We start from the raw sequence: 26,951 nt of genomic DNA, 5'->3' as shown, positions 1-26,951 counted from the left end.
CTCTCTGCTCCTCCATCATGAGTAAAACCAATTTCATCTGTTGTAGAAACTAGAAATGGTGTGTCTGTTTTCCTGCTGAGACTCTTTGCAGCTACACCGCCATCTTTCCCATAGGCTGAAGGGGCCTGAGGACTCTCAGGTTGGAAATATATGCAAACATGGAGGAAGGGGATGTTATAAAATTTTACGAGATGCTAAAACTGACACTCACTTGAGTTATTCGATTCTTACAAATCCGAGCATCTCCCTATCCCTAAATCCCCAGGAAATAGCAGGCTTATTCCAAAAACCCAACAAGATCATTCTCTGGCCTTTCTTCCCTCAGCCTGAGCTCATATGGACTCTGACTCGCATGCTTTGCATCCCACTGAGGTTAGGGCGTTCGATTCCATTTCAGATTTACTTCCTTCTTGTGGGGACACGGTTACAGTAACAGCTCCCAGTGGAGCCTGGGCTCCCTCCCTGGCTCCACACCCTGGTGTCGTCCCCTCCCACGTTGACTCGAAGCTTGGCTATGTGACTTACTTTTGCTAATGGGACAGCAAACGGAACACAAGTGGAGATTGGAAAAATGATTGCGAGTTGAGCCTTTCCTTCTCTCCTGCTGCTTTTGGAACCTGGCCATGGTGTAAGGAAGCCAAAGCGGGTTTCTGGAGACTCACGGCCCAGCAAACAGCCAGCCTCCATGACTAGAAGGTAAGTGAGGCCATCTTAGACTACCCAGCCCCATTTTGAGCTGCCAGATGACTGCAGCCAGATGACCCCAGGTGAGATGAGCAGAAGAACCACCCAGCTGAGCCCAGACCACACTGCTGACCCCCAGAACCATGCATAATTGGAATGGTGGTTGTTTTCAACAGCTGAGTTGAAGGTGGAGTGTTATGGACCAAAGGCTGGCTCATGCAATTCTCTTCCTATCTTTTGTCCTTTTCTTCCAACTTACTGGCGCTTTCATCCTGCTGACCACCCTTTCCGGACAACAGTGCCCTCTGCCCGTCACAGGCTCCCCAGCTGACCTTTCACCAAATGAAAACTCATCCTCCTCCCAGAAGCATGGGTTCCATCAGCAAAGCCCAGTGGCTGCCTCTGTACTGCTTCCTCTTAAGAGTTAAGCCCTGACTTCATTGCATGCAAAGTTTCCCTTGTTTTTTTTTTTTCGGAAAAAAATGTGGTTTTGCTTCCAAATGATGTTCCAAATGTCTCTGGCTCACCAAAGAGTAATCCCTCAGCTGGAAAACGCAGCAATGCTGCTATTTTAGTATGGCACCAGGCCTCTGGCTTCTTGATCCTGCCAGGGCTGCCGACGTTTCTTTGTGGAAAACTAAATCCACTGCCTAAGATACAGAGACTCGTCCCAAAGGGGTATTTCAGAAAGGAGAGGCCCTTCGCCTTCGTTCCAGTCTGCTTCTCTCTAACCAACCCCTCACTCCCCCAGCCAAGGACGGGTCTTCTTCCTCTGGGGCAACTGAACTTTTAACCTATGTAAGTGGAGTCCCATCTGTTGTCCCCGACCCTCTGGCTTCTCCCCACACTCGGCCTAATTGTTCTCTGATGAAGGCTGAACGTAAGCCGATGTAACACTCCAAAAATGCATGGCTGGCCGACCAAACATTAACAAGAGAGACAGCTCTGAGAAAACAATATGCCTGTTTGCTCAACCTCCCTTTCTGCCGGCAGACTCATTCTGGAAACTTTCCCACTCTCAGAGGGAAGAGGTGCTTCGCTAATCCCGCCAAGTGTCAAAATGGATGGTGTTTGAACAGCTTCCTCTGGCTAGGGCTGTGCCTCAGCTGTCCCCAGGGAGAGACTCCTGTGGATTCTGGGCAGAAAGCGTCTCCCCTGGACCCAGTAAAGAGGGCAGTTTGAGGAGGGGTCACTTCCTTAGGGAACTAGTTGCCTTTTCCCAAGCACTGCTCTTTCCTGAAAGAAGATTAGCTGGTGAAGGTCATTGAGCAGGAGCAGCAGGTCAGAGGCCACCTCAGGTGCTGCAGATGACTCATCGGCCACAGAGAAAGGCACCAGGGCTGGGAGTAAGACCAGTAGGGCTGGTCTAAAAGTCAGCTGTAGCAAAGAGGATATAGCTCAGGGGTAGAGCATGAGCTTAGCATGCACGAGGTCCTGGGTTCAATCCCCAGTACCTCCATTTAAATAAATAAATAAATAAACCAATTACCTCCCCCATGAAGAACAGACAAACAAAAAACAAACAGATAAGTGTCAGCTGTGACTACATCTCAGGAACTGCATTTGGGATGGATGGTTCCTAGTCCTGGCCAATCAGGGTCAGAGAAGGCTCACGATGACAGTAAAGACTGGGCGCCCCTTGCTTCTCTCTCTCCACCGGAGTTCCAGGAGTGCTCCCTTCTGTCTCACAACTTTAAGGAAGGCTTTCGTGTCCCACTCCCAGCAAGATCAGCTCTGGAATCTTTTTGTCTATCTCTCCCTCCTTTGTGCCCCTACCATGTCCTGGACACTTTCCCATAGAGAACTTCTGCACTCAATTACGCTTACTTGATCACAGGGTTGTCTCCTTCTAATGAACTCAGGCCTCCTGCAGACAGGGAACCTGCTGTATTTACCCCCTATCCTCAGCTCCAACCCAGTGCGTACACACACACACACATGTGTGCGTGTGTGCACACATGCACACACAGGTCACAAGACAGTACGAGCAGAATTAGAGTGTCAGAGATGGAGATAATCTAAGTTATCATGGAACCCAACTCAATTGTTTAACAAATGAGAAAACTGAGACTTGGGAAATTAAATTATTTGTGTGAGTTGATATGCTTTGGACCTACTTTAAAATTTGGTCTAGGGCTATTCCTGTTGATAGTCACATTCAATGTCATTTACCCCGTAGTCCTGTGGAAGATATATGACTGAGTGACACACAGTTTCTGCCTTCGTAGAGATCTTAATGTAGCTGGGGAGAAATACAAACATAGCTATAAACACAGCACAGGACGTGAGGGGTTCCAAGTAGTTCAGGCCCTTAGAGGAGGGAGAAATTACATTGACTTAGCAGAGTCAGGAAAAGCTTCACACAGAAAATGATACTGAGATGAGCCTTGGAAAAGGGCTGGATGATGGAAAGTTTGGGCGGGGATCACAGCACATGCAATGGTGCAGAGGCAGGAAAGCGCATCCTGTGTATCAGAGGAATGGTACCATCTAAATGGTAAATCTGCCCGAGGTCTGGGCTTTACCTGCAGGTGCAGGATGGGAGATGAGGCTGTGGAGGAGGGGGTGCGTGGGGAGATAGGGGGTGGGGGTTGGGCTGGGGCATGCTTCAGGGTGATTAGAGCAGGTAGGAAACTAAAGCATCTCCACCTGGTATCCGAGAGGAGAGCTGCTACTGACAAACCCCTTTGGGAAGTGAACAAAAGGGACAGAGACTTGCGGGTTTAACAGGACAGTGAGAGGAAAAGAAAAGCTAAGTAATTTGGACCCAATGAGAACAGAGTCCTTTAGGCTGTAAGAAAGGGGACAAGGGATACTGTTTTAAGGCACTAATATGCTTTTTTCTTCTGTTTCCCACTTTCCCAGGTTCACCCCAGATATCCATCTTCTTCTAGGAAGAGGGATGTGTGTGTGCAGTAAAGACGAGGAGGAAGAGGGAGGGATGCAGATACACACTGATCACAGAAGGAACTCCCAGAGAGAGACCCAGGTAATGTTCAGCCTTGGCCATTCAAAATAAGATTTTGCAGGAAGTTCCAGCCTTACGGGCCAGACCATTATCTCAAGAAGGGATTTCCCAGATTCTTCTTCTTCCTCCCTTAGTACATTAAGACAAAGCCTGAAGCTTGGAGTTCTCCCATATACACAGTGAGTTACCAATGCCAGTCATTTAGGGCTCACAGGAGTCAGAAAAGAGGAAATCGAAGTACTGGAAAAGCCCACCCCTTTTCTGTACCTGAGAATCTTAAAGAAAGAGGAGGAAACGAATAGGCCGAAAATAGCCAGGCTATCAGCAGAATTGCCCTGCTGTCCCCACCTCTGGGCCTGCAAAGGGAGGGTGGTTGAAAAGTGAGTGTGACCCTTGGGACTCCGGGAAGAAGCCATGGCCTGTGCTGCCTCATTAGGACCCAGGGCCCAGCCACAGTAAAGGAGATCCGCGTGGTCAGCCTGGGCGAGGCCAGCTTCCCCGGGCCGTCTTCTGTCCCATGGGGCAGAAGTTCAGCTGGGAGTCAGTGGGCCCACTGAGGGGGCCTGTGTTTTGAGACAAGGTGATCTCCCAGCCAACAGACTGGAGAGCTGCTGGAAAGAGGCAGGGCTGCAGCCCAGGCTGAAACTGAGACACCAAGTCACTAGGAACACAGTCTGGGGGCATAGGGGTGAGAATGGGGCACACTTTGAGTACTGAGACCAGGAGATCAAGTAGAACCCAGGCAAAAAAAAAAAAAAAAAAATCTTCCCGAAGACCAATGGCCAGCACACATCCAAGGGCCTTTGTGGGATCAGAGAACCCACTGTCCTGGTACCCTGAGGGGAGAAACCCGCCTCACCCCACACTCACTGGCTTCTAGAGCGGAAGGCAGAGGGAGTGGGGGCTGTCAGAGGCACGGAGTGCTTTCCCTGAAGACCAAACATTATCTGAAAGGTTTAAAATATCAGCTCAAAGTTTAACTGGATTGACATTAGGTTTATCCTGCCCATCCCACTAACTAGTGGGTGTGGCTCAGGAGAAAGACCAGATTAGTTCCAAGCAAAACAACGGCTACTCTGTTTTCCCTCCACATCCGATGTGTGGTGGGAGTTATATTTGTGCTTGGCTACGCTGAGTCCTTGGGACGTCCGGGCTGATCGGAAGCTCGACTCAGGCCTGGGGAGCAGCGAGCGAGCCTGCGAGGACTGCCCCCAGGCCTCTCTGCCACCATGGGCTCCACAAGGGGGCCTTCCTGGCAGAGCTGCAGGCCACCCCGTCCGCCACAAGGGGCCTCGTGGAAAGGGGTCCAGGCAAGACATGGGGGCCTCTGCTCCACAAGGTGGGGGTCTGGAGTGGGGCTGGCCCGCAGCGAGAAGAGGACGTTCTGGAGTAGTGGGAGCTGATACTGAGAAGAAAACAGGAGGAAAGTGAGATGCTGGAGAGACTCAGGAGGATGAGAAGGGCGGGCTTGGCGTTCGCAGGAGGACCCAAAGCTGGGCCAGGGTCTTTGCCACATGCCCGGAGTTTGGAAAATGGTCCACCGTGGGGTTTGGAAGCCACAGCGCCCGGCGATAAGAGACTGGGAAACTGTGGGGAAATTCTCCAGTCTGAGCTTCTGTGGACAGAGGAGGTCTGAGATAAAAAGGGGAGAGGAGGGGGAGAAGGTGGACAATGATGATCCTAAAGGCTGAGCACTGTGTGCAGATTCAGGAGTTGGGCTTTCGGAGGTTGCTCCCGAGTGGGCGAAACCCGGGAGGAGAGCTAGGGCCCGTGGGGGAGCAGCAAACCCGGCAGGCCTGCTGGGCTGGCCCGGGGCCCCCCACCCACCTGCGGGCGGAGCAGTAGCGCACCTCCCCCGCGCCTGCCGGCCTGGGAGCGGCGGGCCTTCCGCGGGGCGCTGCTGCCCCCTCCTGGGGATGCTCGCAGGCCCTTGCTGTCGCGGGAGCCGCTCGGCTGGGAAACTCGGGGCTGGGGCGGGGGCTGCGGGGCAGCTTCCCGGCGAATCCCGCTCCGGTGTCCGCCTCCGCTGCTCGCGCCCCGCCCTTCTTCCGCACCTGCCTTCAAAATCGCTGAGACCCATCTCCTGTCTCGGGCCGCATCCCCGTGTCTTCTCTCGCGGCCCCACTGTCTTGTGCCTCACACGTGGAGCTTGGTGATGAAGGTGCCATCGTGGGCTCAGACGGTCGTCAAGGACCCAGCTGGGTCCTCAAGTCCCTGAGTCTCAGGTGCTCGCTGGCGGAACACGGTCGCAGTGAGGATGCTTGTCTAGACGCTAGTGACACCGTTCCTTGCATAGTGTGAGTGCGGGTCACTATCATCCACCTTCTCCATCTTCCTCATGTTATCTCTGCCCTCTGTCTGCAGAAGCTCAGACTGGAGACTTTCCCTTCAGTTTCCCAGCCTCTCCCTGCCGGGCTCTCTGGCTGCCCAATCCCACGGTGGGCCATTTTCCACTCTCTGGGCACGTGGCAAGGTCCCCAGTCGAGCTTTGGGTCCTCTCACAGACATCAAGCCCGCCCTTCTCACCTTTCTGAGTCTCTAGCATCCTACTTTCCTTGCGTTTTCCTCTCCTTTTCAGTTCCCATTGCTGCATCTCTCTTCACCTTCACACAAACTTTCTCCTCCATCCTACTTTTTTTTTTTTTTTGCACATATATACTTTTATTGAAGTATAGTCAGGTTACAATGTTGTATCAATTTCTGGTGTACAGCATAATGTTTCAGTCATACCTGAACATACATATATTTGTTTTCATATTCTTTTTCACCGTAAGTTACTAAAAGATACTGATTATAGTTCCCTTTGCTATATACAGTATGAACTTGTTTTCTCCTCGATCCTTAATTCTTTACCTCTCCACTGACCACACTCTGCCTTCCAGCCCCATCATCACCCTGAGTTACAATGGCCCGATGACCCTCAGTTAACCATGGGGCCCCAGTGACCTCTTTGTCCCTCAATCCTGGGCCAACTTCTCAGATCTGATTTGATGATTCTGCAGCATTTAGGCTACTGATGCCTCTTTCTGCAAATTTTCTCTCCCTTAAATTTTCAGACACACTGCTTTCTCCTATGACTTTGAACCCAGTCCTCTTCAGTTTCCTTGATGACTCCTCTTTGTCCACCAGCACCAGCCACAGGGCTCCCTCTTGGCCTTCGTCTTTCATTCTATCCGCTCGCCTGAGGGCTGTGATATCATGCCCTGGAGCTCCAGCTGAGACCCTTGCCCAGCTCTGTATCTATATCCATGTTCAGGTGAACACGGGTTATCTCCACACAGATGGCCAGAGATACCACCAACTCTGCAGATCCAAAACTGGAATCATTGTCTTTCTCCCCAAACTGGTTCTTCCACAGAAGTCTGGGAAATATTTTAAGCTCCTTTCTCTCTCTTACTCCCCCCTCCTACCATCCCACTGGGCCTAGCATTCTGTTGATTCCATCTTTGTGCATGCGTGGCCCCATTGAATTCTCTTAATAATCTCATGGAAGTAGGAAAGGACTGAAGCATTGAGGTGTCATTTGCTCAGGGTATTATAGCTAGTAAGTCACAAAGCCCAGATGGGCCCCCAGGTCTTGCTGAAGGCACAACCCTTGTTTTTTCAGCACTGTTGTGCAGCGTTATTTCAAGATTGTGTCATTCCTTGCAGAGATTGTCACATTGACTCTCTTACTAGTTCTCTTGACTTCATTCTTTCCCCTCCTTTAAGTGTAGCTATCAGAGAGATGACTTCCTCTCTGTTGCTTCCTATAACTAAAATTCAATACTGAGACTCTCCTCAAGTCCATTCAGTGGCCTCTGCTACACTTAAGCTAAAGTCTATACTCTGGAGTCTGCCCTTTTACCCAATTCTTTCCTACTTATCCTTCATAATCTAAAGGGAATTGTCCCTGGATCTCCAAGATTGTATCAGGTGATTTATTAGTTGGGACTACATTCAGCTGTATGTAACAGAAAACCCAATTAATGGCTTCAATGAGATCATTAATTCCTTCCTCTTAAAGAGCTGGAGGAGGCAATTCAGGGTTGCTGTGGTGGCTCCAGTTTATCACCAATTACCCAGTATCCTTGTGTTTTTCTGCTCCACCATTCCTCATATTAGCTTCAATTTTCAATGCCACCTCATGGCTGCAAGATGGCTGCTGCAGCTCTAGCTATCTCAATGACATTCCTAACAGCAGGAAGGAAGAAGGGTCAAGAGCCAAAGTGTGTGCCTCCCAATTTGCTAGGCTGTTTGATAAGCTTTCCCAGAATTTCTAACCAACAACTTCTGTCTATATGTCTTTGGTCTCCCAAAAGAGAAACTGGAGAAGGTAGTTTTTGAGTTGGGGACACTGGAAACCCTACTAGTACAAAGGCCCAGTAGTGAGAAAAAGAAAGGAAGATGGACATGGATTAACAACTAGATGTCTCTACCCAGATCTCCTTCCTCCACACTCCCCTAGCGCTCCTGCTTACATCTGCCATTGCGCTTTCCACGTCTCACTGTAGATATCTGCCTGCTGATCTGTTTCTCACACCAGTCTGAGCACTCAGTGCAGAGGACAGCACCTTGCACACAGCAGGTGTTCAGTAGAGGCTTGCTGTTGATGGCTCTTGATGTTTAAAGAGGTCCCAGAACCCTGGATCGCAGACCCAGTCCTGAATTCAATCACTGTACCATGGTCAGGTAAGAGAATGCCCTCATGCTTGGGAAATGCATGCTGACGTGTTTAAGGAAGAGATTGTGATGCCTGAAGCTTGCTCTTAAATGGCTCAGCTAATAATAACATGTATTTTACTTGGATGTACACATTATATATGTGTATAAATGTCCTGATTAATAGGTAGGTAGATGATAAAACAAGCAAATACGGCAGACTTTTAATGGTAAATCCTCTTGGAAATTTATGGAAGCTCATTATTCTATTCTTGTAACTTTTCTATAGAATCCTTTTTATAAAAGTGAGAAGTTAAAAGGGTCACAAGGGCTGTACTTTCAGGGATCATTTCTACAATTTATTACTAGAGAAGTTCCTCTGAACATGTAGAGCACCACCCAGTATTATCTTGTAATTTTTTCTTTTTAAAAAAAGGACCACAGAACTCCAGAATGTGAGATGTAAAAGGAGGACCTTGTATATTTTCTAGCCTACTGTCCCAGAGAGGTGACATCCCTTTCCAGAAGCACAGGCTGCCCTGGTCTCCCACAGCCATAGTAACAGTTAACTGCTTACATGTGCCCACAACTCCTTCTCTACAGAGCTTTGCCCATTGCTGTTCCCTTGGCCTGGAGTGTTCTTTCTCCCTCTTGTTACCTAGTTTCTTCTATTCATCCTTCAGGTCTCTGATCAGGTGCCACTTCCTCAGGAAAGCCCTCCCTGACTCTCCTGTCTGTGTCAGATTTCCCCTGTTACAGGCTTCACCACATCACGTTTTCCCTGCATCAGCTCAGCTCTGTTAGACGTTTGTATCAGTGCATGTGATTGATGCCTGTCTCCTCCACTCCAGAGACCGTGAGTGACAGCTCACACATGGTACTTACTGTGCACCAGGCTCCCTTCTAAGCACTTTACATAGAGCTAACGCCCACTGCAAGTCCCAAATCCACGTGTTCGGGGTGGTCACCTCTCTCTCCCGAGCTTCTGACCTGTATTTCATACTGCGAATTGGGGATGTCCACTTGGATACCACACAGGCATCTAAAACTCGGCACTGAACTCTTCATCTTCCTTACAGGATTTCTCCTCCTCCTCCTCCTCTTCTGTTTCTATTTCAAGAAATGGCAGCACCATCCACCCAGCTGCACCCCCACCCCTGCACTGGGTGCATCTTAGACTCCCACCTCCTCCTGCCATCAAAACCACTCTATCACCAAGTTCTGTTCCTGTCCCTCTAAAGTGCCTCAATCCATCCACTTCTCTCCTTCTCCGCTCTGAGTCCTCCTACTGAAATCCCCTTTTATCATCTCTGCAATCGAATTCCATCAGATCTTTGTCTCTGTTTTACCCCACACCTCCATTCTCTATACTGTAGCCAGGATTACCTTCTAAGTCATCCTTCACTGTGCCACTCTCCTGCTGAAAACCAGCCCAGAGACTTGGTGAGCTAAACTAACTTGGAAACCCATATATATAAGTATAAACACCTAGAAATTTAAATATATAGCTGAGTTTGTAAAGATAGAAAGATAAAAACTCTCGTGTCAAAAACAAAAGGGACACAGAAAATGAGAGTGGCTGACGCATGAGTGGTTAGTGCAGGGTGGTTAGCACGTGAGTTGATGCCATGGGTGTCCTGGGGGTGATCGTTGGACCTTAAATGGGCCCTAGTGGGAGGGGGCTGGGTTTGGTCAAGAGGTGCAACAAAGTGGAGCTTTGGCCTCTGTACGTGGCCAATAACTGCTCTTCACCTCTGGCTTTAGCTTTGGCCTTTGGAAATCCAAATATTCAAATAGTTGCTTCAATGGCATCCTGGCATCCTTGAACTTGTGCATCATCAATAATCCTGTGATTATATTGGGTCATTTACTCACTGATTTCACCAATTTTTCCTTTACGTCCTCTCTCTATTCCAGGGTCCAATCCGGGGTACCATATTGCATTTAGACTTATTCTTTTAGCTATATATTCTTTAATCACCTCTTCATGTGATGATTTTGTAATATCATTTTCTGTAGACAAACTAGAAAGAGAATTCATTTTCTCCTCTAACATGGTTAATCAAATTTGTTTTCCATTATTGATAACTTAAATTTTTTTCTTTAAGCTTTACAACTCTTTTTTGGTAATGGCACATCAGTGTTTAGGATTGTTATCAACTTTGGAAAAACCTCTATGAAATTTCTTTCTCATATGATGAGTTGTAAATATATAATGTATTTATAATTGCATGCACTGCATTCTCAAATATATTTTAACTCAATTTTTTAATTAAAAAAAATTTTTTAGATTGAAGTAGTCAGTTACAATGTGTCAGTTTCTGGTGTACAGCACAATGTCCCAGTCCTGCATATACGTACATATATTCATTTTCATATTCTTCAAATATATTCTTGATGGAATAAAACTTCCATTTTGACCAGACATTGAATAATAATGAACCCCCCCACTTACAGTTTTACATTTCTGATATTAGAAGAATTTTCCACAGTCTGTAAACTTAGCAATGGCTCTAAACATTGTAAACCTTGTTTCTCGAACACCTACATATTTTTGGTGCCAGGTATTGTAGGATTTTTTGCATCTCCATCCAACCTCTGACACTGTGTGCCAGGCAAGGCAGCATGTGGATGGTAGGAGTATTTCTGGAAGCCATTCTAAAATCTGTACACCCCACAATAACTAAATTATACATGGAGATGACTGCAAACCACCTAAAATAGCCCATGAAACCCAAAGTAAATGTAGGCCAACTCATCTTCCTCCTACTCAAATCCCCAAAAGACCCATGGTCATTCCAGAGCCACCATCATGAGGAGAAGTTAGAAAAAAATTATAGTTAATTAATTTAAAAAGTTGTTTTTCTGGATTTTATAATGTTTGTTTTATTTGTCAGCTTTCTAAACTGTCAAGATTTTTTTTCTTATTGTCAATATTTACTTTCATTCTTAATCTTGTTTTTATAGTTTGTAATGTTTTTCTTAAAGAGGGCCCCAAATTGCATAAACTTCAGGCCCCAAGAAAACTGAATCCGCCCTTGACTGAAAGAGTTCACTACTCACAGTCATCAGTGAAAAATTAATAAAAGATGGCCTTCAGGAAGAAGGAACTTGAACTCAGAAGGAAGAGACGGGATTCAAGGGGCAATAAAACAAAGAAGTAAATGTTACTTAAATAATAGCAATAATAATACAAAGCCATTCCTCGTTGCTCTGGTGTACAGCAGAAACACAGTGGCGGGGCTGCCAGGGTCCTGTATGATCTGGTCTCCATTGGTGTCCAGCTTTATCAGGCACCACTCCCACTCACCACCTACTGGAGAACAGCCCTGACTCAGTACGCCCGCCCTGGTGCCTCCAGGCATTCTCACATTCTGTTCCTTCTCACTGCAACAAAGTTCCCCTCCCTTGTTAAGGAAGGGACACCTGACCTTACGAGCTAGACCGGAGGCCCCTCCGGCTGCTGTCCCACTCCCTCGCATTAACTCTTTGCTTGTCTGCATCCCCCACTAGGCTACAGTCTCCTGAGGCAGAGCCGGAGCCTGGCTTCTGCCCTGCTGAGCCCCGGCACCGAGCGCAGAGCCTGACTCGGGTAGGCAGCCCGTAAACATCTGCTAAGTAAAGGGCCAAACAGCAAACCGAGAGTGGAACCAAAACCTTCCGCTTTTCAGCCTTTGTCATTTGAACTCATGCCAACGGGTATTCGTATCCATCCACCTTTCTGACTCAGTAAACACACTTGAGTGGAAACAGTCCTGTTTTTCGGATGACTGAGCCCTTCCTTATGTCAACTTTGGGTACAGCAGATGCTGTAGACAGGCTGGTGCCCCTTCCATAGCCCCTCAACCTACCCCGGAAGTGGCCTCCAGAGGGTTCCACGCTGGCCCGGGGCTTCATGTCTCTCTCTGCCTGAGGACATTCCCTGGCTGCGGGAGTGTGTTTGGAAGTGCCAGGGAGTTAGCCTGCCAGGAGCAAACCTCCAACAGGGCAGCTTGCTTGCCCGTCAGTGGGACCATCTGAGTCATATTCCACACAGCCTCTCACAGGGACCCCAGCAGGACTGAGCTCCAGATGCCCAGTCACCTCCCCTCTCCCTCGTGTGCTTCCTGGGCTCACCTCCCCCTAAATGACCTGCACCCAAATCCTCTAAGACACGGGGCCAGGTTCCAACACGGGGCCAGGTTCCTGGCCCAGCCAAGGTTGCAGTAGCAGATGTAGGAGATGGGGCAGAATTTCGTTTGACCCCAGGGTCTAGCTCTAGAAGACAGTGCTTTGAAAAGAAATCCCTGAAATGTATGAATTTCAATAGAATACGTCTTCCTCCTAAAAGCTTCAGGAGATTTCAAACTTCAAACTCTGAAGGAAGAGTCTTAAAAGCAGAAAAGTTTACAGACCCATTCAGAGGGAGAGAAGCACTGAACAACCAAATCTTGGTTAATAGAAGTTTCACTGCAGTGACTCACTATGAAGGTACTTCTCCGGCCAACACGTTGGCGGGTCTCCTCCATTTAACGTAGGCAGCTGGGCAGGGGAGACTGATCGTCAGAGATTCTTAGGCTGGGACCCAGCTTCCAAAGAATTTAGGAAACCTGCTCCTGCCACCTATATAAGCTCTTAGTATTTGAAAACAATCAGGACCACTTCGGCCGTCTCTGTCCTCTGACTCATCACGCCAAGGCAGAGTTACTGGAAAGAAGCCTCCAAGAAGGGACCCTGGAGTGGTCTCGCCATTGCCTCAGCTGCATCTTGCTCATCCAGGAAGGGTAGAGAGGCTACTGCCCGGCGCCTCCCGAGGCTCTTCCCAAAGCCCTGGACTCGGGGTCAACCGGCCAGGAGCAAACCATCCCCGTGAAGTCGCTCCCCTTGGACAGAGGAGCTCAGCCAGGCGCTTGGCAGTTTCCCAGATTGTAAATATCTCTGCATTTCGCCGGAGGTGTCAGACTTCAACCCTCAGCAATGAAAGCAGAGAGTCTTCAAAGCTGAAAGGTTTATAGATAGATACAGAGGGATTGGAGAGTCCCTCTCTGGACCGGTTTCTGGAGAGAAGGAGGCCGACTCATGAAGAGGTTTCCAGCGAGGGCTAAGTGCACAGACGGCAAAGCCATCAGCGGAGGCCACGCCAGAGATTGCACAATGGGTGCCCTGTGCGCCGTATGGGGACTTTTGTGTTTATATGTTTGGGATGCCTGTCCCCCCTGCAACCCCAGGCTGGGGTCTGCTAAGAAAAATAACCTGGCTCGCAACGGCATTCTTCCAGCTCCACTTGAACGTTTGAAAAACCCTTGGATAGGAAAATAACCTCAGGGAGCCAAAGCTTTCTGCACTTGGCGAAGCCCTGGACCCAAAATACACAGAAGAACACTTTGCTTTGAAAGGCCTACAGTATTCCTATCTGAGTCATCTGAAAACAAATAAAAAGAGACCTAAACAAACAAACCTAATTGTGCGAGGAAACCCGGCCAGGTTTCCAGCCTGGCTCCCCCTCTGTTTTCATTAGGCAGAAGCCAATATATGCAGCTTTCCTCGTATCCAGAACAAGCAAAATATTAAAAACAAATTGCCGAGGTTTCTCCTCCTCCCCTCCTTCCCTCATGGTGCACGACACGGGCCAAGTTCCCGACTTCTCTCTGCCTTGGATTTGAACCTCTTTCCTTCAGTTTTGATGGACAGCTGTTTGCTTACCTGGCTGCCTGGCATCGACCAACAATCCCAGTTGACAGTGACATTCATGAACGTCAGCTATTACTGGACACAGATGAAGTTAAAAAAGAAATGTCTAGGTCTTGAGATATAATCGCTTTTACCAACAATCAATGCCACTGGTTTGAAAATCAGGCCTTCCAACCCGAATTCGCTTAGTATAGACCTGTCCACTGCTCCTTGCCCACATCCTACCAGCTTCCTTCCTTTTTCTTTCTTTTACTTATTTCACCATTAAGTAGGCATTCCATTGTAATGACAGCTCTGGGTTTTGCCCAGGCATTGTCCCTTCTTTTAACCAAGTTTTTCTTTGGAGAACCAGTCCTCCTCCAAATTTTAGTGCCGGTAGTCTGGTTGGGGTTTGCCTCACTCACCTTGTTTCAGGAGTGTGTGATCAAGGCCTGGCCAATTAAGAGTCACCAAAATTGGTGTAGGGATGGACATAAAATCCAGTTCAGGTTATAGAGACACAAGGCTGGGATTTTTGCAAAGACTACTGGGGAAGAAGCACATTTATTTCTCCAAAGGTGGCAGAATGAAGTCTGAAGCTGCTGATGGTCACAATCTGAAGCTGCTGATGGTCACAATGACACCATGTGGGGAGAGCTTGTCTGACAAGAAGAAGAGCAGAGCTGAGTGATCAAAAGAGTAAGAACTCACACAACATCATCTGAGCACCTGGATCCAGCCATGACTGAAGACCATTCTACCCTGGACTTTTCTTTTGTATGAACAACTGAAACGTCCATTTTACTTAAGTTACTTTCAGTTGGATCATTTTCTCTTGCAACTGAAAGAGGCCTAAAATACACACATGCACACACACACCTTTCAAAATGCTGTGGGAAATTAAAGTTCTGCATCTTCCAAGTGGACTAGCATTCATGTTTTTGTTTCAGGAGGTGATCTTCTCAAAAGGAAGATATTTTTCCTGGTGAATTTCAGTTTCAGCTAACGGTGGCAGGGAAGTCTAGAAGACCATCCACTTTAGCCCTGAGTCCTATGAGAAAAATGACCTCTGTCCCTCACAGTGTAGTAAGAGATGAATGAATTCTCTCACCTAACTCATTTTTGACACAAAGAATAAAATAATGTAGTGATTACTGAGTAATTTCTTTGCAGTCCTTGGCTTATTCTGATGACAAACTCTAGGCATCTTATTCTGTGAGGCCAGGGGACATCTAAGTGCCAAGATTAGTCTAGATCCAAGGCATGTGAAAAACAGCAACAATAAATCCCTGCCAAACAAAAACCGAAGTAACCAATGACACATGGACAATTTGGGGGAGCAATTGAAACTGTAAGGCCAATGTTTTTTTTCCATGTCTCATATGCCATGAGTAGGTGGGAACTTGGGCCTCTTGTCCCCTCCTGGTGACTATCTAGAAAAGGAACTAATGTTAACTCCCTTTCTCCAAGACTCCAGTTAAGAGTATTATCAGGATGGCATGGAAGATGGCACACAAAGATGGAACAGGGCCTGAGGAATTGGCTAAGTAATCAGAAAGATGAACACATTTTAAAATCATTCATTTTGAAACTAATGACTATCCTTCTCAAAGGAGTTTCATCAGAGGTTGGTTCAAATGTCACCTCCTCCAGGAAGCCTTCCGTCATGCTTCCATTAGAAAGTATCACTCTTTCCTGTTGCTCTTGCAGAAAACTCAAAATGCCTGGTATTAGAAGCAGTTGTGAGAAGAAGAAGAAGGGTTTTACTCACAAAAGTCTCCTTGGGGAAGACACCAGAATAAATAACTTGGTAAGTCCTTTGTGATGAGGCAAGGGATAAGATCTCAAAGTACATGGTCGAGTAACACAAGATGGTTCCTACCCTGAATTCTAAGCTGGGTTGGTCTAATTTTGCAAATAAAAGAAGAAGAAATATTTTGATGTGGAGGAGATGAGAGAGAGAGAGAGAGGGAGCTGTGGTGTCTTGCATGACAAAGAGGAGCAGCACTTCTGCAAAAGAATCTGGCAAGAGGAGGAAGGGAGCTAGTGAGGCTAGGGGGCTGCTCCAGGGAAGGGGTGGTGGTGGATAAAACGCCCCTGGAGGTGAGCAATAGAGGAGGAACTTTGAAGAACAGAAACATCCAGATGGGTTGTTTAAGCTGATGACTGTGATGGGTACCAGGTGCCCCTTTTTTTGTTTCCCCAGTGAAGCCTCCAGTAAAATTTCCATTGTTCACAAACATGTTTGTCTAGTGTGGAATTCTGAAGGGGAAGGATTTCTGTGTGCAGGTTGACACAGGCGAAAGCAGCGAAGACACTTTCAGACATCAATCTGAAGTTCATGTTGACTTCTGGGTTCCATTTACCAGCATGCCTCTCCCAGTGGATGATAAAAATCCTGGGAGGAAGGGGGAGGGTGCGCTTTCACTCATTTGAAAATTTTCACTGAGATGAATGAATAACCTAACCTGCAAAGAAACACCTGCAACAAAAATTATGGCGTGCAAGTCAAAGAAACAAAACTGTTGTCAGTGACTTAACTTCTGGGGGTCCATATATATTGGGCCATTATTACCATTACTGCTGGTCACAAGAGCACTAAGGAAAAGACCAATTGCTGGAGCTGGAGTGCTGGTGGAGCTTTCATTCTATATTTCATTTTTGAATTATACACGGTTACAGTAAGCAGAGCCCTGTCCTTTGGTTTTCTCTCCCCGACTGACTCTAGACTGGCCTTGAACTAACCTTGAGCAAAGGAATGTTAGCAAAAAGAGGAATGAAAAGTACGATGTTGCAGCATCTCAGAACCCCGTGACCGCCACCCTGTGAACCACCTCGGGCTGGCCTGCTTGGTGGTGGGGGCGCAGACACCAGCCAAGCCACCTCCATCACCCAGGCAGACATCCAGTCAACTGCTGGACATCTGAGCAGGCCATCCTAGGCCATCCAGCCCCAGCAGAGCCAGTCCAGACCAGAAGAACGCCCAGTCATCCCACAGAATTACGAGAAAGCTTAAATGTCATGCTTTCAGCCACTAAATTTCGAGGATGGTTCATTACCCAGTAGAAGATGACTAAGAGACCATTATCCCATGTTATTCGTTAGGTAATCAAGGCTCAGAGAGACTGAGAAAATTGTCTCAAGTCAAATCTCTAGCTCACTGGTGGGGCTGGGATTTGAACCCAGGTCAGTCTTATGTCAGCCGCTAGCTCCCTATCCGTGGAGTCCCACCGCCACCTTCACCAGAAGGAGCTTAGTTTCAAGCCCAGTGGAAGAGCTTACTGGCCAGCACCGGGGAACCCATGATTAGACGGGGCCAGACAGCAGGGCTGACTCGAGGCTGAGGTGCTGGGTGTTGACCAAAAATGCCTGCCTCCCAATGGCCTTCAAACTTGTCTGCACATGAGGATCATTGAGGAGTTTTTACAAATCCTGATGCCCAGGCCACACTCCAGATTAAATAAGTCAGAATCTCTGAGGGTTAGAGTCAGTATTTTAAAAATACCCTCATTAATTCTAAAGCACAGCCAAGTTTGAGAATCAGTGTCTTTAACTCCCCTGAACAGGGAGGGTGGAGGTTGGAGAAAACTGGAGCTATATAACCTAGAAATGTCTCCAAGGAAGCGAGGGAGGGGCCTTCTGAGAAAGAGAGACCAGGAATAACAGCATAGTTGGCTCAACAAATGCATGACACGCACCAGGCGCGGTGTTAGTTTTCCCTGCCCTCAAGGATCATGGAAGTGACAGTTACATAGATGCGTAATCACAATAGCACTATGACAGATGTCATGCTTCTGTGATCCAGGTCAGAGGAATGGCCAAGAAGAGGAGGTTACTCTTTCAGTTGGGTCCGAGAAATGTGACACTGGCACTGAATCTGAAGGAGTGGGGAGGAGATCTCTCTTCATTTGTGCTGCCACAAGTTGACTGGGCATTCCAGAGAGACAGGTCAGCCCTGGAAGCTGGGAGGATGCAAAGGGGAATCTAACACTGACAGGACAGATCAGAATGGGCAAAGGGGAATACTGGCCCCTAAGAGCCCAACTGAACACAAATCTTATGTATCTCTTAAGAGATCGGGTACCCCCTCCTACACTATTCGTGGGAATGTAGTTTAGTGCAGCCATTATGGAAAACAGTATGGAGATTCCTTTAAAACCTGAAAATAGAATTATGCTATGATTCAGTAATCCCACTCCTGGGTATATATCCAGAGAAAACTTCAATCCAAAAAAATACATGCACCTCAATTGTTCACAGCAGCACTATTTACAATAGCCAAGATGGGGAAGCAATCTAAATGTTCATCAGCAGATGACTGGATAAAGAAGTTGTGGTATATTTATACAATGGAATACTACTCAGCCATAAAAAGAATAAAATAATGCCATTTGCAGCAATGTGGATTGACCTCAAGATTGTCATACTAAGTGAAGTAAGCCAGAAAAAAGAAAGAAAAATACCATGTAATATCACTTATATGTGGAATCTTAAAAAAAAAAGAGACATGAATTATTTACAAAACAGAGATAGACTCACAGACATAGAAAACAAACTTATGATTACTGGGGGGAGAGAAGATGGGAAGGAATAAATTGGGAGTTTGGGATTATTAGATACAAACTACTATATATAAAACCAGATAAACAACAGAGTCCTACAGTATAGCTCAGGGAACTATATTTAAAACCTTGTAGTGGCTTATAATGAAAAAGAATATGAAAAGAAATACATATATACGTATAAATTAATCACTAGCTGTACACCAGAAATTAACACAACACTGTAAATCGACTATGCTTTAATTAAAAATAAATAAATAACATTTAAAAAAAATTGAGTCTCCAAGCTTCCGGCAGGGCTGGGCCTTGCTGGTGGGGGTTAGGTGGCCCCAGCGGAGAGTCAGCTGATCATTGTCACAAGGGCGCTCTTTGGATCCCTGTTTCTGAAAATTCCAAGTCCTGACTCCAGAGCAGTAACTGCAGAGCCTTCTGGCACTTTCTTTCTCGATGTGGCGCCATGCTGAGGCAGCATCAGCACCACCTGGGGGCTTCCTAGGAATGCAGAATCTTGGGATTCACCCAGCTGAATCGCGTTTTAACAAGAGCCCTGAGCATTAAAGTTTAAGAAACACTGTTCTAGTGCCTTCTAGCCCCCAGCGGGATGAACATATTCCCAGCCAAAAACCAGAGCACCCCTCGCATGTTGAGCCAAGCCAGCCCTGGTTGGGGGGTAGCAGCCAGCAGGAGTTGTCAGTCAGACCATGGCAGGGACGTGTTAGAGGACATAAAGATGTATCTGGAGCCAAGCTCAGGGTCAAGAGCAGGGGACTTGCATCAGGAACAAGGATGCTCTGAGGTCAAGAGTAGAGCTCCTGGCCCCTCCCTGATCCCATCCTTGTATCTGTTTACTAAATAATGTTTGCAAACCATGAACGTTGGTAGAGTCAGCAAACTGCAACTACGGATCTGCCTTCAGCCACCTTTCCTTCTCTTTCATTGTCAGATCCAAGGATTTATGGGTTTAAAGACAAGGCTGAGTTGCTCTGCCAGGTCTCAGGTGGTCAAAGGGTCCCAGAAGGTCCACGTCCACCCCTACATGAGCCTCACGATGCTCAGCTGAGAGCCAGCCGAGAGCAGATCCATTGCTCGCTAAGGCAGACTGAGGTCCCTGGGGACATGCTGATGGTCCTGCCGACTAATGACTTCCCTGCTCTTTGCTTCCAAGTCCCCAGCAAGCTGCATTCCTGATTGGAGATGTCAGGGAGACCTCATGTGAACTGCCAGCCACCAAGTAACTGGCTTCTGAGGTTGGAGGAAATCGCTGGGAGGCTGCTTCACCTTCCAGCCTGGAACCGGGTCGAGTGCAGTCCCGTTGCTCACTCGCAGTCCACTCGCTTGGCTCTAGTACAGCTTTGGCAAACCTTGCTCCTGGCAGGCTGGCCTCACAAGAACCCTGTCATTTCTGAGCGTGTGTCAGGATGTGCAGTGAGAGAATGCCATATTTTGCCAAAGGGAAAGCCAAGGCCAGGGGAAAATAGCCCTGCACGAGGAGGGGAAAGAGATCCAGTCCACAGCAGGCCTGAGAGGGTTGGGGGTCAGAATTTCTAGACCTTAAAATGATCCTTGTGAGACACCTGGAGGTGTCAATTCTGAGGATCATGGGAGGGACTGTGGGGTCAGTAGTGGCCTCTAAAGCCATCCGCAAACATTTGGCTCAGCAGTAAAACCTGATTGATAATTTAGCCCAGCACCACCTCCTCCAGGAAGGCCTCTTTGGTTCCCTCTACCAGCTTCTTTGTTGGTGGCTGCTCCTGAGACCCCTAGTCTAAGAGGGGACGATTCTCTGCTAAATTTGCCCCACCACTAAATTCTTCCTGTAAGGTTTTGTTGAGGTTTAGGACCATGGGATCACAGACCAGAGAGGGCTTTATGACCACTGCTTGAGCTCAGCGTCTCTACCTCCCTGACAGAACTACAGTTAACATGGGACCATGGCACTCCTGTTCCCAAAATGGTGCTAATGACCATGAACTTCCCCAAGAACAACACTTCCCCGGTGTCTTCTTCCATCACAGTACAAGTCCAACTGCCCTTTGGCCCTAAGAGAAGAGGAAAGTTTCCTGCTCTCTAGACTAAGACCCTGTCATTTTCCTGACCCCAAATGATTGGTAATAGAAGTATCTCTTGCCTTTAAGAGAAAGCTTGTTGATCAGTTAATCCATTGACCAATTGATCTATTGCTTGGAAAAGAAATCTTGTCCCCCGCCTCATATAAGACACATTCAAGTTCATTTTCAAATGCACTGGGTTTTTCTGTCTTAAATGATACCACCTGGTAGCCTGACTGTTCTGGCCTGGACCAGGTCTTGGTCATAGTTTTACCTCTGGCATTAAGAGCAGAGAAGATCGGGCTTTCTGTCCTCCAGCCACAGCTACCTTCTCCATCTCCTGTGACCAAAGGTAGGACAAGGGAACACACAGCTCCCAAAGACAAGAAATACTTTTCAGTTGTGACGCTGCATAAACATGGACTGAGGAAGAAAAAGTTTCTCTAAACAGCAAAGACACAAAGCTGGGAGCACAATATTGTTATTGTAAAATAAATAGAACACTTTTCAGTCTGTATTTCCCCTACTTCAGGCTCTTGGGGATCCTTGTACCCTGCCCCAGTGGTAGGTTAGCACTGGCATTAGAACTAAGAGTTCCTTCCAAGTGGTCCCTCTCAAAAGGAATGGGGAACGGGTCCCACCAACAAAGTGTTTCCTCTAGCCTACAACTAACTACAACCTGGCAGATCTCCTGGCTTCAATAATCTAACACCCATTGGTAATTGTTACAAATATGTGACAAATAGTTACTCTGTGCCAAGCATGGACTTGAGGGCTTTGTGTGTAAGACCTTTAATTCTCACAGAAATCTTGGGAAGTGGTTCCTATTGTTATTTTCAATTAACAGATGAGGAAACTGAGGTTCAGAGAGGTTAAATATATTGTCCAAAGTCCCATAATGAGTGGCTGAGGCAAGATTCAAACCCTTGGCAGACCCCAAGCCCATTCTCTCAGCCCCAAAATGGGGCAACATCACGACGTGTGGGAGAAACTCACACCCTGGAATTTCTGGGCTCACATACATTTCAAGTATCCTGTGCTTTGTTCTCATAAAAACACTTGAACTTGTCAGCTATGTCTTGATCTGTGTTTTGGCAATATGATCCCTCTAACTCTGTTTTCCAAACCTGCCTCAACAAAAGCCTGTATCCTGGTGCTTTTGAAAATACAGGTCCCAGCATCTTACCCCAAATCTATGAAGTCAGAATCTCCAGCAGACAAGTCAGGGCACTTGTATTTCTAAAACAAATCCCCAAAGTGATGCTTAGATCAAGTAAACATAAGAAACTGTCTCCAAACTACACCTAGTCCTGCCAGATGCCGAGAGGGAGGGAGGGAAATAAAAGATGGCTAAGTGATGGTCCTTACCATCAGGAAGCATGTCATCCAGCCAGGAGCCCATTAGGAGACTCAGAAAGAATCATGGGAGGGCTGCATGGAAGAGGTGGAACTTAAAGTGGGCTCTATGGGACTGAGGGTGGGAGAAAGAAGAAAGAAAGTTATTCTAGACAGGAAGAGCATCAAGTACAGAAGCTGTGAGAAGAGAATGAGTTTGGCATTTTTATGAGGCAGGGAGTGGGTCAGCCCACAAGCCTTGGGGTGTAGAGAGAGGATGTGCAGGAAGAAAGTTAGCCTAAGCAGGGCAGTTTGTGGCAAAAGGTTAGTTAACATATGGGTAGCACTAGGGAACCATGGCAGGCTCTGGAGTGAGTGCTTGCATGATAAAAGGGGTGATGAAATAAAACGGAGACCCCTGCTCCCCAGGCCCTTGAGCTGTGATAGCAGATGAGAAGTAACACCTCTAGCTCCAGTGGTGCCTTAAATCTGGGGGTCCCTGAGGCCTCACAGAGAGCTTTTTCAGCAGGACTCCTGAGCCTGCAAGAACTGTCTTCAAGTGAGGTGTCAGGCTGAGATGGAGGCATTTGGGGAATGGGGTGGTGAGGCTGCACACACCTGTCACCAAGATGGAGAGGTGAGGAAGGAGAGAGTGCTGACATGTATATATCAATACAGGGAGAGGCTCCAGGCAAAGCCAGCCAGCACTGGAAATTCAGCATAAGCTACCTTAAGCAGTTTGCTGTGCCTCTAAATTATCTTACCATGAAAGCCTGATCAATAGTATGGAAAGAAAAAAGTGCCAAAGAGAGAGGCTTATGCTGAAAGAAACCAGGAGCCTGGCCTGATTGCCCTGACACAGACATGAGCCCAAGCTTGCTGTGGAAGAGGTGGGACATTCAGAGGAACCAGCTCCACTGGTTGTCATGAGCTATGTGCCAAATGAGTCGTCCTGAAAATTAGAGGCTGAGTTGTTCAAGACCCTTGGTTTAAGTGACAGGAACCCAAATTCAATGTAGTTTCAGCAAAAGCGAGATTTACTGGCTCAAGCACTAGACTCCTTTGGTCATTGGCTTCGGGCATGGCCGAATCCAGAGCACTCTTGTCATGTAATCAGGACTCTCTCTGGGCAGTTCTCAGCTTTGTTTCCCTCCATGTGGCCTCATTCTCTGCCACTGTTTTTCCATGTTATAGAAAAGGGCATGCCTGCCAGCTCCAGCCAAGGTCCTTTAGAAAGAAGGGAGATACTTCCTGTCCCAAGCCCATTCTGGTCCCTGGTCCATCCCTGGGTCAGTCCCTGTGGCCCATGAGTTTTATGTTCATTCATGTGTGGCCAAGTCCTGGCCCTTGATTGACAGCCCATCAGAATCCCAGAGTTCTGGGACGAAGGAAAGTCCCCAAAAGGAAAAAAATGTGGGGCAGAAAAAAAAAAAAAAAAGAATCAGATATTCATGACAGTGCTATAGGAGTTCAGATTCTAGAAAGGACGGTCCTGAGAGGCTTCCTCAGGGAGCAAAGGCACTGGGAGAAGACAATGAGGCGTCAGGCAGAGGGCTAACCATATGACAATACCATATGATATCACTTATATGTGGAATCTGAAAAAAAAAAAAAAGACGAACATTTGCAAAGGGGAAACAGACTCTCAGACATAGAGAACAAACTTGTGGTTGTCAGGGGTGGAAGAGGGTGGAAGGCAGTGGATTGAGAGTTGGAGATTTGCAGATACCAACTGATATCTATGTATCTATATATACACACACATATACACATTTATATATTAGATAAACAAGTTTATGTTGTGTGGCACAGAGAACTATATTCAATGTGTTATAGCAACTTATGGTGAAAAAGAACATGAAGATGAATATCTGTATGATCATGTACGACTGAAACATTGTGCTGTACACCAAAAATTGACACAACATTGTGAACTGACTATACTTCTATATATATACACACACAAAAAAATTAATTGTTTGAGACCTTGTGTTCAGACAGCAGTTATGTCATGTTAACGTTCTTGGTTAGTACCAGGACTTGCTGTTTATCTGTTTACCTTTTTTTTAATCCTCCTTCTCCACTCTAAGGGCACCTGCCATATGTTTCATAGATATCCTTGAATATTATCCATGGGAAAAAATATATATTCTTAGACATATATACACATATGAATGTGTATATATACATGCATTTGTATAGGAGTGTACTTTAAACACACACACACACACACACACACCCCTACTTCAGCACTAACAGTGTGAGTTAGAAATCCAAAGCCCAAGGAAAATAGACAAAGAAAATTTCACTTTGCTTTGGGGGCAGAACTCGGCTTCCATCCCAGACATCTTGATTCTCAGGCCAGTCCTTTCACCAGAGCATACATATATTTTAAATTCGCATAAATTGTTTATTAGCCAGGATCTAGCAAGAAAATCAGAAACCACTCTAGGTCTTTCGAACAGAGAGAATTTAATATAGGGGATTGGTTAGACCAAGGATGGGAGAAAAGAGAAGAGAAGTACGATGATGAAATTACCCACCACAGGAAACCACCCCCACCCCCACCCCCAGAGCTGTCAGAACAAGGGGAAGAGTGATGCCATCAGAGCCCAGAGCTAGGGCTTATGAATGGGGCTCCTAACCGGGGACTGCCTGGTGGGATGTGAACAATTGGGAGAAGAACCACTGAAACAGAGCAGGACCCTGTGGGGCCCTCCCTGCTTCAAATCCTTTCTGTAACCACCACCCCCTACCTTTCCTTTTTGTTAAAAAAAAAAAAATAGGCTTCATTCAGCTTCCTTGACCTTCCTTGAGTTCCAAAGGGCAGATTCAAACAGTTGCTAATAAGGGAAAGGAGGGAATACAGAGACAAGGGAGGAACAGCAGGGAGACAATAGTGCAGCCGTGGGGCAGGGTCCTGGCTCCTCCTCAAGGAATATACGTAACAATATCTTTGAGTTCTGCTGCTGGAATTGAGGTCTCCACCCACATGGAGGAAGACAACTTCAGCCTGAGCACAAGATTCCTGGAACATCATCCTGTCACCTCACCACCAACCACCTGGAAGAAAGTCATACACCCTGCTGCCCTCACCCCAAATTTTGCCTATAAAAACTTTTCCCCTCAAACTGTCAGGGAGTTCAGGTTTTTTGAACATGAGCCACATGTCCTCACTGTTTGGCCCTGCAGTAAATCATTCTCTGCTCCAGACTCTGAAGTTTTGGGTTGTTTGGCCTTGTTAGAGCAGGCAGATAGCTAGATATGAGCAGAGAAAGGGGGACACAGAACAAATGGCAGGAATTGGGCAGAAAGGAGGGGCACAGGCCAAATGCAGGACACCACACATCATGTAAGCAGCAGGGCTCCTTGGGCGGAAAAAGAAAAGCAGGAACCTTAGGGCTGATAAGGGATCATGCCTTTTGGGATGACAAGTGGCCTGGAGAAGAACAAAGAAAGGTGAGAAAAGGCAGGAATTTCTAGTGTCTGAATGTAACCTTTTGCTCATTATGCCCTCATTTCAATAAAATTAGCCTTGCAGATCAGAAGTACCTGTCATGCACCGACACCATGACACTTCCGGTCCAGACTAAATAAGGACAAAAATCCCTCCTCCCTTTGGGAAGGTGGAGGTGGGATGATAATCAGGGAATACGACCCCAAACCCTTCCCTCCCCAATGAATATTCCGCCCATTCATTTTTACACCCTATATAACTAACTTGCCAAAGAAACTCAGGGCAGCCCCTCACCTGAGCTTGCCCGCTCTCCCCTGAGAGTGTACTATCCATCCTTTAATAAATCCTCACTTTATCTTTTTTTTTAACCTCCAAGTCTTGTCTCTGAATTCTTTCTGGGACAGGACAAGAACCTGGAACACCGGTTGCATCTATCGGTGACAGCCTCACTGTGCGTCGGGCACATGAACTTTTGTTTGGTAACAGTATCAGGAAGCTCAATGCATGAAGTGGAAAGTCACTTTTTACTCATGGCTGGACTGATTCTATGTGCCTAATACTTGGGTGAGAAGGGTCAGAATCCGTTGTCAAAGGGCCACAGGCAGAACCTGAGATGGAGTCAGAGCCAAGAGCATGTGAGAAGTGACTCCAGGTCTGGAAACATCCAAGGGACACTGGGAATCTTTGTCAAAGGGCAGGGTTGATGAGTGGGAGAAGCAGGCTCAAAGGACCAAGGTCTTGGCGAGAGGACACATAATTGGCAGCTTTATGTGATGTCTCTGAGGGATTACTGGAATGCCCCACTGTACCATTGTTAAATGATTGCATTTTGTAATTACAAGTCTTGAGACCTCTCCAACTGGGAGATTTGCACTAATCTGTGGCTCAGCCAGTGTAGAGTGTGGTTCATTTGGACAATTGCTGGCACCTCCAGGGACGGATGGAGACCATTTATCTATGCATTGTGTCCCAACAGGTCTGGAGTCAGTGGTAACAACAGCAGATCCATTTTTTTAAAGCACCATTTCTATTCTGATCCTCCTGGATTGAGACTCTTCAATGACAACTATTACCTCCAGGGAGAAGGCCAAACGCTGCATGTGGAATGATCTCCGTGTCCTCTACAGCCCCCTTGAGTTCACATGTTGAAATCCTAAGACCCAAGGGGGTGGGGCCTTTGGGAGGTGCTTAAGTCATGAGGGCAGAGCTCTCACGAATGGGACCCCACTGAACTCCCTCACTTCCTCCACCATGTGAGGTTATAATGAGAAGTTAACCTGCAACCAAGCAGGCCTTTGCCAGAACCTGACTGCGCTGGCACCTTGAGCTTGGAGTCCCATCCTCCGAACTAAGAAATGGGTTTCTGTTGCATGTGAGCCACTCAGTCTCAGATAGTTTTATTACAGCAGCCTGAATGGACTAAGACAGACTGCAAATAGAAAACAATTTAACAATGCGCATTAGTCTCCTGTGACTACCATGACAAACCCGGTGACTGAAAACAACAGAAATGTATTCCTTCACGCTTCCGGAGACCAGAAGGCTGAAATCGGCGTGTCCACAGAGTTGGTTCCTCCTGGAGGCTCTGAGGGAGAATCCATCTCCTG

General features: G+C 47.0%; 1 long non-coding RNA gene across 1 annotated transcript; it reads left to right on the top strand.

The window, feature by feature from the left end:
• Positions 1-460: 460 nt before the first annotated feature.
• LOC116668260 lies at positions 461-26,951 on the top strand. The gene is made up of 3 exons (XR_004325357.1): positions 461-696; positions 3,550-3,673; positions 26,321-26,951. It is a non-coding gene; the product is annotated as an uncharacterized LOC116668260 (long non-coding RNA).

This window comes from Camelus ferus, chromosome 2, assembly GCF_009834535.1.
Source record: "Camelus ferus isolate YT-003-E chromosome 2, BCGSAC_Cfer_1.0, whole genome shotgun sequence".
NCBI lineage: Eukaryota > Metazoa > Chordata > Mammalia > Artiodactyla > Camelidae > Camelus > Camelus ferus.
This window is presented reverse-complemented; position numbering and strand designations above follow the sequence as displayed.